This window comes from Phascolarctos cinereus, unplaced genomic scaffold (genome assembly GCF_003287225.1).
Source record: "Phascolarctos cinereus isolate Bilbo 61053 unplaced genomic scaffold, phaCin_HiC Scaffold_2;HRSCAF=192, whole genome shotgun sequence".
In the NCBI taxonomy this organism is placed as follows: domain Eukaryota; kingdom Metazoa; phylum Chordata; class Mammalia; order Diprotodontia; family Phascolarctidae; genus Phascolarctos; species Phascolarctos cinereus.
The window spans coordinates 94,769,861-94,780,845 of NW_027555625.1; the positions used below are offsets into that span (position 1 = coordinate 94,769,861).

The 10,985-nt window shown below is 39.6% G+C and overlaps 1 long non-coding RNA gene across 2 annotated transcripts in view; it reads left to right on the forward strand.

Annotated features, from left to right (window-relative positions):
- The window catches only part of LOC144455595 (uncharacterized), a 43,381-nt gene extending 33,261 nt beyond the window's left edge, over nucleotides 1–10,120 (forward strand). Inside the window, exons 1-3 of one of the 2 annotated variants that reach the window (XR_013484314.1) lie at nucleotides 4,770–4,916; nucleotides 6,490–6,616; nucleotides 9,817–10,120. This is a non-coding gene — a long non-coding RNA (uncharacterized LOC144455595). Of the gene's footprint in view, nucleotides 1–4,769; nucleotides 4,917–6,489; nucleotides 6,617–9,816 lie in introns of those variants that run through there. The other variant, XR_013484313.1, reaches the window with a different exon arrangement.
- The last annotated feature ends 865 nt before the right edge of the window (nucleotides 10,121–10,985 follow it).

Here is a 10,985-nt window from a genome sequence, read left to right on the forward strand (position 1 = left end):
GGGGTAGGTGGGGTAAGGGAAGGAATGGAAAGGAGGAGAGAGGCTGTTCAAGGCAGCCGGGTGGTTAGTAAGGAGAAGATGGCTAGAGAATGGAGAGTGAAATGAAGCACAGTGGTTGGGGCTTTCCTGAAATTGTGGCCTAGGAGAGACATCAAGCCATCAACCAAGACTGTAAAATTCTTGGGTGGAGATTTCTCTAGGAAGTCTAGAGAATAAGGAGGAGAGGGGTAGGCTCAATTTCTTTCAGGAAATTACAAAGTTTCTTCAATGACCCCAAACTTTTACCAGAAAAAGAACTCCATATTTCTTTTTAATACAGTTTGCCCATGTTTTTAATACAGCTCTGAGTCACTGAACACTACAGTCTCTGAAGAATTAAGAATAAGGATGACAAAAGGTCAAAGGAGAAACACCAGTTAAGTGTGGATCAACTGCAGCATAAAACAAATAAGGACCTTCAAAGAAGAGCCACAGTAGACGTGATTGAAGAAACAGATGATTAATAAGGCAGCTAGGGGTGCCATAGTGCATAGAGTGCTGGGCCTGAAGTCAGGAAGACTCAACTTCCTGAGTTCAGATCTGGCCCCAGATACTTAATAGCTGTGTGTCCCTGGACAAGTCGATTGACCCTGTTTGCCTTAGTTCCTCTTCCACAAAATGAGCTGGAGAAGGAAATGGCAAGCCACTTCAGTACTTTTGCCAAGAAAATCCCAAATGAGGTCACAAAAAGTTGGACAGGACTAAAATAACCGAACAACCACAGGAATGATTGATAAAGAAGATAGGCTCATCATTTGGCAAGTGTGAGCGAGTCTTTGTGCTCAATCTGTGCGCTCCATTAGTATCTTTGAGATTTCAGGACAAAATGAGAAAAGCCCCAGCACGTTGATTGAACTCCCTGTGTTAGAAACTTATGGAAGGCTATGGACAAGAATTACAAAGAATGAGCCTTCATGGATGGGTTATGATCTTCAGGGTTGGGGAAAACATCTACCTTCACAAGAACACAAATCCATTGGAGTATTCTATTGGCTTTGCTGAAGATCATGACACACTGTAATCTTAAAGAATTAAAATTGCAGGTGACTTGAAAAGCAATAGGGAGAGCCAGTTATCTCTCCCATGTCACAAGGGTTAGGAGTGTGACACCCCGGTGAGCAGGAAAATCCCTGTAAAAAATTTTGGGCCCTCTCTTTGTACCCAAGAAGAAGTCTGAATTATTATGGTACTAAAATATAAAATATGTTGATGTTATACAGTACTATACATATATTATATGCATTTCTGAGTTTCTAAACTTTTTCTGTGTTGTTTGCTAGCCTTCACATATCATCTGCAACTTCTGTAAAACTCCCCTAAAATTCCCATTTTAATTTCTTATGCTGACCTGCAATATAATCAAAACTGCGATGGGGAAAGTTGCAATATGGAAAGGATAATTATACAAGGTAGTTATTAAGTAAGCTAAAATATATTACTAACAATGACCTAGGTAGTGGGAGCAATCATATACAAGTTAGGCTAGTTTTTCCTTAAAAGGTATAGAGACCATCCTTGAAGGGGCAGCTAGGTGGCACAGTGGATAGAGCTCCAGCCTTGGAGTCAGGAGGACCCGCAGTCCAAATCTGGCCTCAGACACTTGACACTTACTAGCTGTGTGACCCTGGGCAAGTCACTTAACCCCGATTGCCTCAGCAAGAGAGAGAGAGAGAGAGAAACTATCCTTGAGACTTGATTGGCTTAGGGGACTAAAGGTTCAGGCTTCCTACTCTACTTATACTACTCTACTCTACTAAATAGCCACGAAGGAGCTCCAGGTACCCACTCATTTGTGACTGGTGGAAGACAGTGAGCAACTCAGACAAGAGATCTTCCCTCACTTGAATCAATTCAAGCTATTCTCAGTAAATAATCTTGTTAAATATTCCTCTGCTGTGGCTAAGTAAATCTACCTTTGTTAACTATTTAAGGATCTACAAGTATCTCATTTTAATCCAATATTGTACTTAAACTATCAAGAGACTGACCTGAGTCAGACCCAACCCAGAACAGCTTGCATGTAAGAAGAGGCTCTATAAAGGAGATTTTCAAGGAAACACAGAGATAGGGATTGAATCTAAGATATCATTGGTATAGGAAATTCACAGTTGAGGAAACCAATGCAGGTTAGCACCTGCTAAAGCTTCAAAGTCTTGTAGAATTTCCTAGAGCATTAAATAATTAAATCATAAGCTTCTTGAGGTAGAAGTGATCTTTCTTTTTTGTAAAAATTTTATTCTTTTTAAACTTAAATACAAAACGAGAAAACAAAAAAAAATTGCCATGTACACAGCAGAACATAAGAGAGGATTCAATAGAAAACAATAAATTTCCATTTCAAGAAAACCTATATAATAAATATCACACATTGTTTTCCAGGCTACCCAGCTTTTCTTTGCTTCCTTGTAGGTTTTCTTTTGTTCTCTGATGTGCGCTTTTTACTTCATTTTTCCCCTCCCTCCTCCCACCCCATTAGCCTACCCTAAAGAAGGCTACAATTCAACACATATATGTATATATGGTGGTTGGTTCCCTTCTCCCATTGGGGAATTCATCTTGGTGCCTCCTGTTTGGGAAGGGGTTTAGAATGGTCAACCTTCATTCCCCTCCTGACTCTGCTTCTGATTATCTGGACTTCAACACTTTGCTAGGTACCTTCTTCTTTCATATGTTGCCTTCCTCCAATAGAATGGAAGCTCCTTTGGGACTATCTTTCTTTTAGCTTAAATTTATATCCCCTGTGCTTAATGCCTGGCCTATGGTAAGTACTTTGCCTTACCTTGCAGGAGATATCATGAAGTAAAAGGGAAGGACCTGAGGGCTGCCTCTTTCTGACCCCTACCCTTAGGCCATGTGGCCCTGAGAAAAATACCTGATAAATGATAAATGTTGGAGAAGATGTGGGAAAATTGGAACACTAATGCATTGTTGGTGGAGTTGTGAAATGATCCAACCATTTTGGAGAGCAATTTGAAACTATGCCCAAAGGGCTATAAAAATGTGCACACCCAGCAATACCACTTCTAAGGCTGTATCCCAAAGAGATCATAAAAATGGGAAAAGGACCCATATATACAAAAATATTTATAGCAGCTCTTTCTGTGGTGGCAAAGAATTGGAAATTGAGGGGATGGATGCCTATCAATTGGGGAATGGCTGGACAAGTTGTAGTATATGAATGTAATGGAATACTATTGTGCTATAAGAAATGATGAGCAAGCAGACTTCAGAAAAACCTGGAAAGACTTGTATGGACTGATGTTGAGTGAAGTGAGCAGAACCAGGAGAACTTTGTACACAGTAACAGCCATGTTGTGCAATGACTAACTTTGATAGACTTAGCCCTCCTCATCAATGCAATGATCTAAGACATCTCTAAAAGTCTCAAGATGGAAAATGCTATCCACATCCAAAGAAAGAATGACAGAGTTTGAATGCAGATCAAAGCATACTATTTGCTCTTTTTTTTTTCCTTCTGTTTTGTTTTGCTTTCTCTTTCTTGTGGTTCTTCCTATTGGTTCTAATTCTTCCTTACAACACAACTAATGTGAAAATATGTTTAATAGGAATGTATAGGTAAAGCCTATGTCAGATTGTTTGCCATCTTGGGGAGGGAAGGGGGAGGGAGGGGAAGAAAAATTTAAAACTCAAAAGCTTATGGAAGTGATTGTTGATAAATCAAAATAAATTAATAAAAAATTTTAAAAAGAAAAAAAGAAAAATACCTGAGGTTTTGGCTTTTTCCTTAGTTATTTTCTGTTCTAGGTATAGGGAGCAAAATCCCATCCAGCCAAGGGAATACAAACAATGGGTATCCCAGGAGCCCAGGAATTCAGATGGGGTATCGAAGCCAGTCTAGCTGTGATGCTCTGAGCATCAAAGTCCAAAGGATGCTATTCTAGAGGGGCTTTGTACTTAAGCTGGTTGGACTGGCGTTATATAGGAACTGAGCTAAACTGAGAGCCTAATCTTCCTCCACCCCAGAAACCAAGGTGGTATAATAATAATAATAGTAATGACAGTAACTAACATTCGTATAGCACTTACTATGTGTCAGGCATTGTGCTAAGCTCTTTATAATTACTATATCATTGGATTCTCACAATAACCCTGGGAGATCTGTGCTATTATTATCCCCATTTTACAGATGTCTGAGGCCATATTTGAACTCAAATCTTTTTGACTGCAGGCCTGTGGCAGTACCCTTTTTAGCTGTCCCTCTTTAGAGAGGATTATGTTCCATGGTATTGGGGAAAATATTTGCATGTTTGTTTTAGCTATATCTTTGAAGTCAATGTCCTTTGCAAGATCTGATTTAATGTTAAACATTTAAATGAAACTAGTAAATAAGGTATTAGTTACCGGGTTCCTAAAAGGGGAGATACAGTCAGTGGGGGCTCAAGCCAATGAATGACGGAGGAAAAAAGACTTCCTAACTGCATCAGAGAACGGGAGAATCCTGAAGGTGTAGGGATAATGTAATGGCCCCAAAGAACAAAACCAGAGAAACCATGTTACAACAAGATAAGGCTTAATTCACTTAGTCCCTCAGGAAAGAAGCTCTCTTCATCCTTTCTCTCTAAACCTTGTTCAATCTTTCTCAGGAAAGAAGTTCTATTAATCCTTTACCTCTGGTCTCAAATAGTCTCTTTTTAGCCACCCCAATTAACATTCTTTTTTTAGAATGATTGTTATCTCACAAGATTCTATTCCTTTTTAAAGGCATAGTAACATCGCCATAGTCCTTGCGGAGGGACTATTAAATATTGGGTTACGTATGTAAATACATATTGGTGAAAAGAGTGGATAGAGAGCTGGCCTGAGAATCAGGAAGACCTGGGTTCAAATTCTATTTCTGACTGGCCGTGTAATCCTAGGTAAGTCACTTAACGGTTGTGAACATATCTTATTTCCCTGGTTCAATTGTAAACTTAAGGGCAGATACAATTGTTTGTAGCCTGCACTTAAAAGAAATATTTGGTAAAGTGTTAAAAGGTCATAAACCGTCAGATATGATTGATGCGTTGTTTAGTTTTGGTGAACTGCTTGTTTTTTCCTCCTTATTTTTTCTACTTTGTTAAAAGGGACGGCTTGCTGAGCTAGAGAGGAGAAAATGATATATTCAAAAAGTGAAGATGATAGAACACATTAAAAAATTAAAATAAAATATAGAATAAATATAAACGTATCTATCAATTTTTATAAAGAAGGATAACAGATGATTCCAAGCAGTATCATCTCATAAAGCTTAAGGGTGTAGTGAACCGTAAAATTCAATCAACAAGCATTTATGAAGCACCTACTGTGGTCTAGGCACAGTACTAAGCACTGGGGATACAGTGACCCAATGAAAGGGAAAAGACAGTCCCTGCTTTCAAGAGTTCATTCACAGTCTAAAATAATTTTTAAAAAGCTCAGCAAGATATTCAAGTAAGCAAAGTCATCCCAAGGGCATTCAAGGGGTGAAGAAAAGAAAAGAACTACAAATGGAAGAAAAATGGAAATGATTTGCAAAAAGGATTTCAGCAAACTTTTGCTTTTCCATTAAGGATAGTGGAACCATCCTACTTGGATGCTCACACCACAGTCCCTGAGGTACTTATCAAAGAGATAAGAAATAGAGATCTGTGCTAGAGATGATGCATTTATAAGGGCATCGAGGGAGCAATATACAAGATATCTGAAGGAAGGAAGATACCAAAGTCATGGAAAAATACTGATCCTTATTAATCACCCAAAAAGGGGAGACCAAAGAACATACGTAACTACCCACCTGTATGCCTATTTTCCTATCTGTACAAAATCTCTATGAAGGTCATTTACACATGAATTGAATGTAAAACTGAAGGTATAATGTGGAGATCTGTAGGAAACAAGTAGGTTTTTGTCGACAGTATTGAAACATGGATCACATCATTACTTTCTCACAAATAACTAAAAGATACAGAGAACACAAAATCCTATCATGTCTATTGTTTGTTGATTACAAAAAAGTATTAGATTTGGTAGAACAAAGCCCTGCCTTACAGGCCCTTTTATAGTAAGATGTCCTTAGAATATATAACAACAGAAATAACACTGTTTAATGACTCTGATGATAAACATCAGGTGAGACATAAAACAGAGAGGTACATGTTCATAGTGTTGAACATTTTTTAGCATTCACCACTGTGATGCAGGAGATTTGGCACAAAGCCCAGGTCAAGGAGAAATTCCCTATAGATGGTGAGGTCCTCCAAATAATACTGTTTACAGTCACATTGTGTTAATTACATCAAGTCCCAAAACACTGCAGAGTCTCCTGAAAGGGATCTGTAATCACTCAAGGCAATTCAGTCTGTCCATCCACATAGGGAAAGTGTTAGAAGGACTCTCTGAGTTCCAGAGACTCCTGGGCCACTTCTGGCTTTGGAGATCCAAACAATAATGGTTTTTTGTTTTGTTTTGCAGAATCATAGAATTTGAGAATTGGAAGGGATCTCAGCAGCCATCTAGTTCAGCTTTATTATTAATAAAGGTTTATCTAGCACCTACCAGCCACCATACTAAATATGAATCTTCACAACAATCCTGAAAGGTAAGTGCTATCATTGCCCCCCTTTTAGAGATGAGGAAACTGAGGCCAACAGAGGTTGTGACTCACCCAAGGTCACTAGGGGAAGCTAGTAAGGCTCTGAGAATTTGATCTTGTGTGGTCCTGACTCCAGCCTGGTGCTCTATCCATTGTACTTCCTAGCTGTCTCATACACGAACGGAATCTCCACTACGCCATACCCAACAGGTGGTCATCTTCGGAATAGCCCAGCACTTCCACAGGCAGCCCAATGCACTTTGGACAGTTCTAATTAGTAGGAAATGTTCCTTGATATCAAGCCTCACTTTTCTCTGAGTAACTTCCATACATTAGTGCTGCCCTCTGGGGCCAAATGGAACAAATGAATATACATGAAAGGAGTAATTTTGGGGTCCAGATCTGGGATTTCATTGGTGTAGGGAATTACCAGGGAAGGAAATCTCTCTACCAACTGTTTTGCAATTTAAAGTCTTAGAGAGTTGCCTATGGCACTAAGAGATCAAATGATTTGCCTGAGGTCTCATGGCCGATTAGTGTCAGAGGAGGGAGAGAAAGAGGGAGAGGGAGAGAAGAGAGAGAGAGAGAGAGAGAGAGAGAGAGAGAGAGAGAGAGAGAGAGTGTGAGAGAGAGAATATGGTTTGAATTTTTTTAACTTTTTAATTTCGCATAAATGCTTTTCTAGTTTTTTTCCTGGGCAAATATACTAATTATGGAAAGAAAAAAAGGCTTTTTTTTTAGGACCTTTACAATAGCTGTCTAATCTGGTGAACCCATTCAAATATTCTTGCCCCATAGTTGAACAGTAATACTTTTAAATTTCAAGCCCACTTTTAGCTTGAGGTCCAGGGCAAACAGCTGTTTTGAGACCAAGGTCTCCCTCTTATGGGCTTTGAACAAGCTCTGGGAGACCTATCTCATAGTTTCACCTCTTTCCAGGTAATGGGAACTGGAAAGGGGAAGGAAATGGTTTTCCAAGACCCATTTTGAGTTAAGGTGGAGTAGGCCTGAGAGGAGAAAGGGAAGTAGCAGTAGCTCCTCCTATTGGCAGGGGACTACTGAAACTTCTTTCCATGCAAAGACTCCAAAGCTGATCCGTTCCTCCACTTGACAGCAAATATGCTTGGGTTGGCAGTGCAAAAAAAAAAAATTATTTTCATTTGCATGAATGTCTTCCCATTTATGTCTAATTACCATGCAGCACAATAACGATTACACATATCATTAAATATGTGTCACATTTACTTGCTTATAAATTTTATTTAACCTCCACCCAGCTACTCTGTTCACATATGTTCCATCTTCATAGTTTGTTGTTCAAATAGCCTGGCCTTACCTTCTCAAGTTAAATAAATTAGCATGCTTCTTTATCAGCACACACAGATCTAAATAAAGGTACTGTGGGGCTGCCCACATATAATCACTATAATTAGGTTATATTGTCATCCCAGATGTGTCAGCATCAGGGTAGGATTACATTCTTTTGTTGTATTAGGGGTTTGGCTACTAAGATTTATGTCAGGCTAAAATTCTGTGGGCCAGTCACTTTTTTAAACCTAGTAACCAGGATTAAAGGCACTGTGGCCAGAATCCCTGTTGGTAAAATGAGTAAAATATAGCTTCATCTTTGCTCATGGAAATATGTAGTCAATTAGGCTATAATGTGGTCCAGACTCCTTTTGATATTTTCAAATGAAAACATTCCAAGTTATTTATTTCCCTATGGTTGTTCCTAAGCACTCCCAGTAGCTGCTGTTTTTAATAATGCTCTTAAAGAGTGTGCGGTATTCTTGGTAGAAAGAGGGGTAGTAGAATTCTACAGGGTTGCCATGGGTCTTCCAGTTCTGTTATCACCCTGAGTATAATTATTTGATCTCACATTTGGTTAAGTCCAAAGCTTTCACATACCCATTTCTTTCATTCACACTACTCCTGGCCCTTTTTAGCACATCTGGAGGGAGTACAAAACCCAGGTAAGGGTAAGACCTTTTGTTAAGGGTGCCTTGTCCTAGACATGCTTTTACATGCATAGGAGGAAGGACCTGCCATTCATTTAATTGCTGAATACTTCCTTTGCGCAGAAGCAATAAATACTAGGGATTCCAAAAGGCTATAGTACAGAGGGAGTACTTTTCGGAAATGAGAGGTAAAAGATAGAGATGGGAAATGGAGTGTCCTGTGTGGGCTATTCAATAAAGTATTTATAGTATTGAGTATTTATTGATAGTATTTATTGTTTGACTGATATACAATAGGATTTATTGTATATGCAATAGTATTTATTGACTGACTGATATGTTGCCATAGAATTGTTTTCATGTAATTTTTGCATTTGCATCTTTTCTAACCAGCTAGGTTCTAACTCTAGGGTAGAAATCCTTTTTTCTTTTATATTGTCCAAAGAACGCATCATAGGCTTCTGGCAACATGGGCTCCTGGGGCAAAGTCTGCTAGGCATATGGCCCTATGGGTAACTTGTTGCAAGGAGCTACCTGCTTCGCCAGGGCTTTGAAGTTCTAAAAGTCAATCAACCAAACCTTCTTTTCCTACTTCATTTTATTGCAAACCAGACTGAGCACCACAGATTATAATGTCCTGATTTGTAGAGCTGCTGTCCCTGAGTAAAAGAAGTAGAATCTCAAAACCCCAATATCAGCTGTACCTCAGATCATAGATCTAGGGAAGAAAGGGAGAGGAAGAGACAGTGGAGAGAGAGGACAGAGAAAAAGGTAATTGTCAGAATGATGACTCTTGCTTTCCTGTCTTCTCATTCTCATGTGTTTGCATTGGAATGAGTTGGCTTCCAAAATTTGGCTGGGTAGCTTTCTTTCTCTCCCCTCCCCCCCATCCCTTCTGCTACTCTTCAGGATCCATGGTTAAGGAGTCATCCCACACACAATCCCACAGACTGGAGTCCAGCTCTGTACCCAGTGGTCCCAATCAAGGCTAATGGGAGGAAGACCTTGCTGTGCTTCAGAGATGAGAGGGCTCTTGAGTGCCACAGCATGTTTCCCTAAAGACCCAAATCTTTCTCTTGTCTCAGACCCAGAACTACCCAACAGAGCTATATTTACAAAGTCCTGAATTGCCTAGGCAACTGGGACAGCCAAATCAGTCTCCATTTTCTTACATGCTTTATGGTCTGGCAGCTGAGACATGAATATAAATACATACATATGTACTTTTTTCCCTCTTCATTTTGGCAGATGAACCCGGACCTGCCTGGTTTCCATATCTGAGAATAGAATATCATCGGTGCTACTTCATGCAATGGAAAGAGCATTGGATTTGTAATCAAAGGTCCTGGGTTTGAATTCCACTTCTGTCTCTGCTATTTACTTGCTAGATGACCTTTAGCAAATCATTTTACCTCTCTGGGCCTTGGTTTTCTCATCCCTAAAATGAAGGCATTGGACCAGATGACCATTAACTTCCTTTCCAGCTCTCAATCTATGATTTAGTGATTGACCCAGGCTGTTCTCACTGCTGTATGATGGTATTTCTTTTGGTATTGGTATGAATTGTTCACTACATTTGAATGTCTCCTGTTTTCTCTTTTTCCTCAATGAAATACACACACTTTTATATAGATACACTATAGCTTTCAATACTTTAAGTGCTTCCTTCTAACTTGAACCCTCTACCATCTTTAAAAGTTGCTGTGGTAGAAAAAATCATCCTTTGGTGATCTAGATTAAACTTCACTCCAGCCAATCCCCTGGGGGTTTATGTTTGATACGTTAGAACTAAATGAGACATAGGTCATTCAACAGTTAACAAACGGTGATTTACCTGCCATAGCAGAAGGATTTTCAACGAGGATAGGCACTTAGGATACCAAGTTGACTGAGCTAAGAGAAGTTCCCTTGGTCAAGTTGCCCATTGTGATTGGCCAAACATCAGAATGCCTGGAACTCCTCACAGGGGTTTGATCCTCAGGAGAACAGCAAGTGATCTCAATAGCCTACAGGGGTGGGCAATCTGCAGCCTCAAGGCTGCCTGTGACCCTCTAGGTGATCAAGTGCGACCCTTTGACTGAATCCAAACTTCACAGAAGGCCTCAGGTTCCCCACCCCTAGAAGCCATTTGGTAGTCTCCTGAGCCAATCAAGTCTCAAGGACTGCTCAATACCTTTTAAGGAAAAACTTAATACATTTGCTTGGGGGTGAGGGTTAGGACATTGCTCCTATCATGCTAGGTGACCAAACTCTTCACACTTAGATGGTACTCGATATACATTATCTCATCTGGACCTCACAACAATTCTTTATACAAACCTCATTCTGAGTATTTACCATGTAACCAAGTAGTATGGTGGATATAAAAAAAAAAAAAAGGCATAGTCCCTTACCCTCAATGTTCTCAGAGTCTAGTT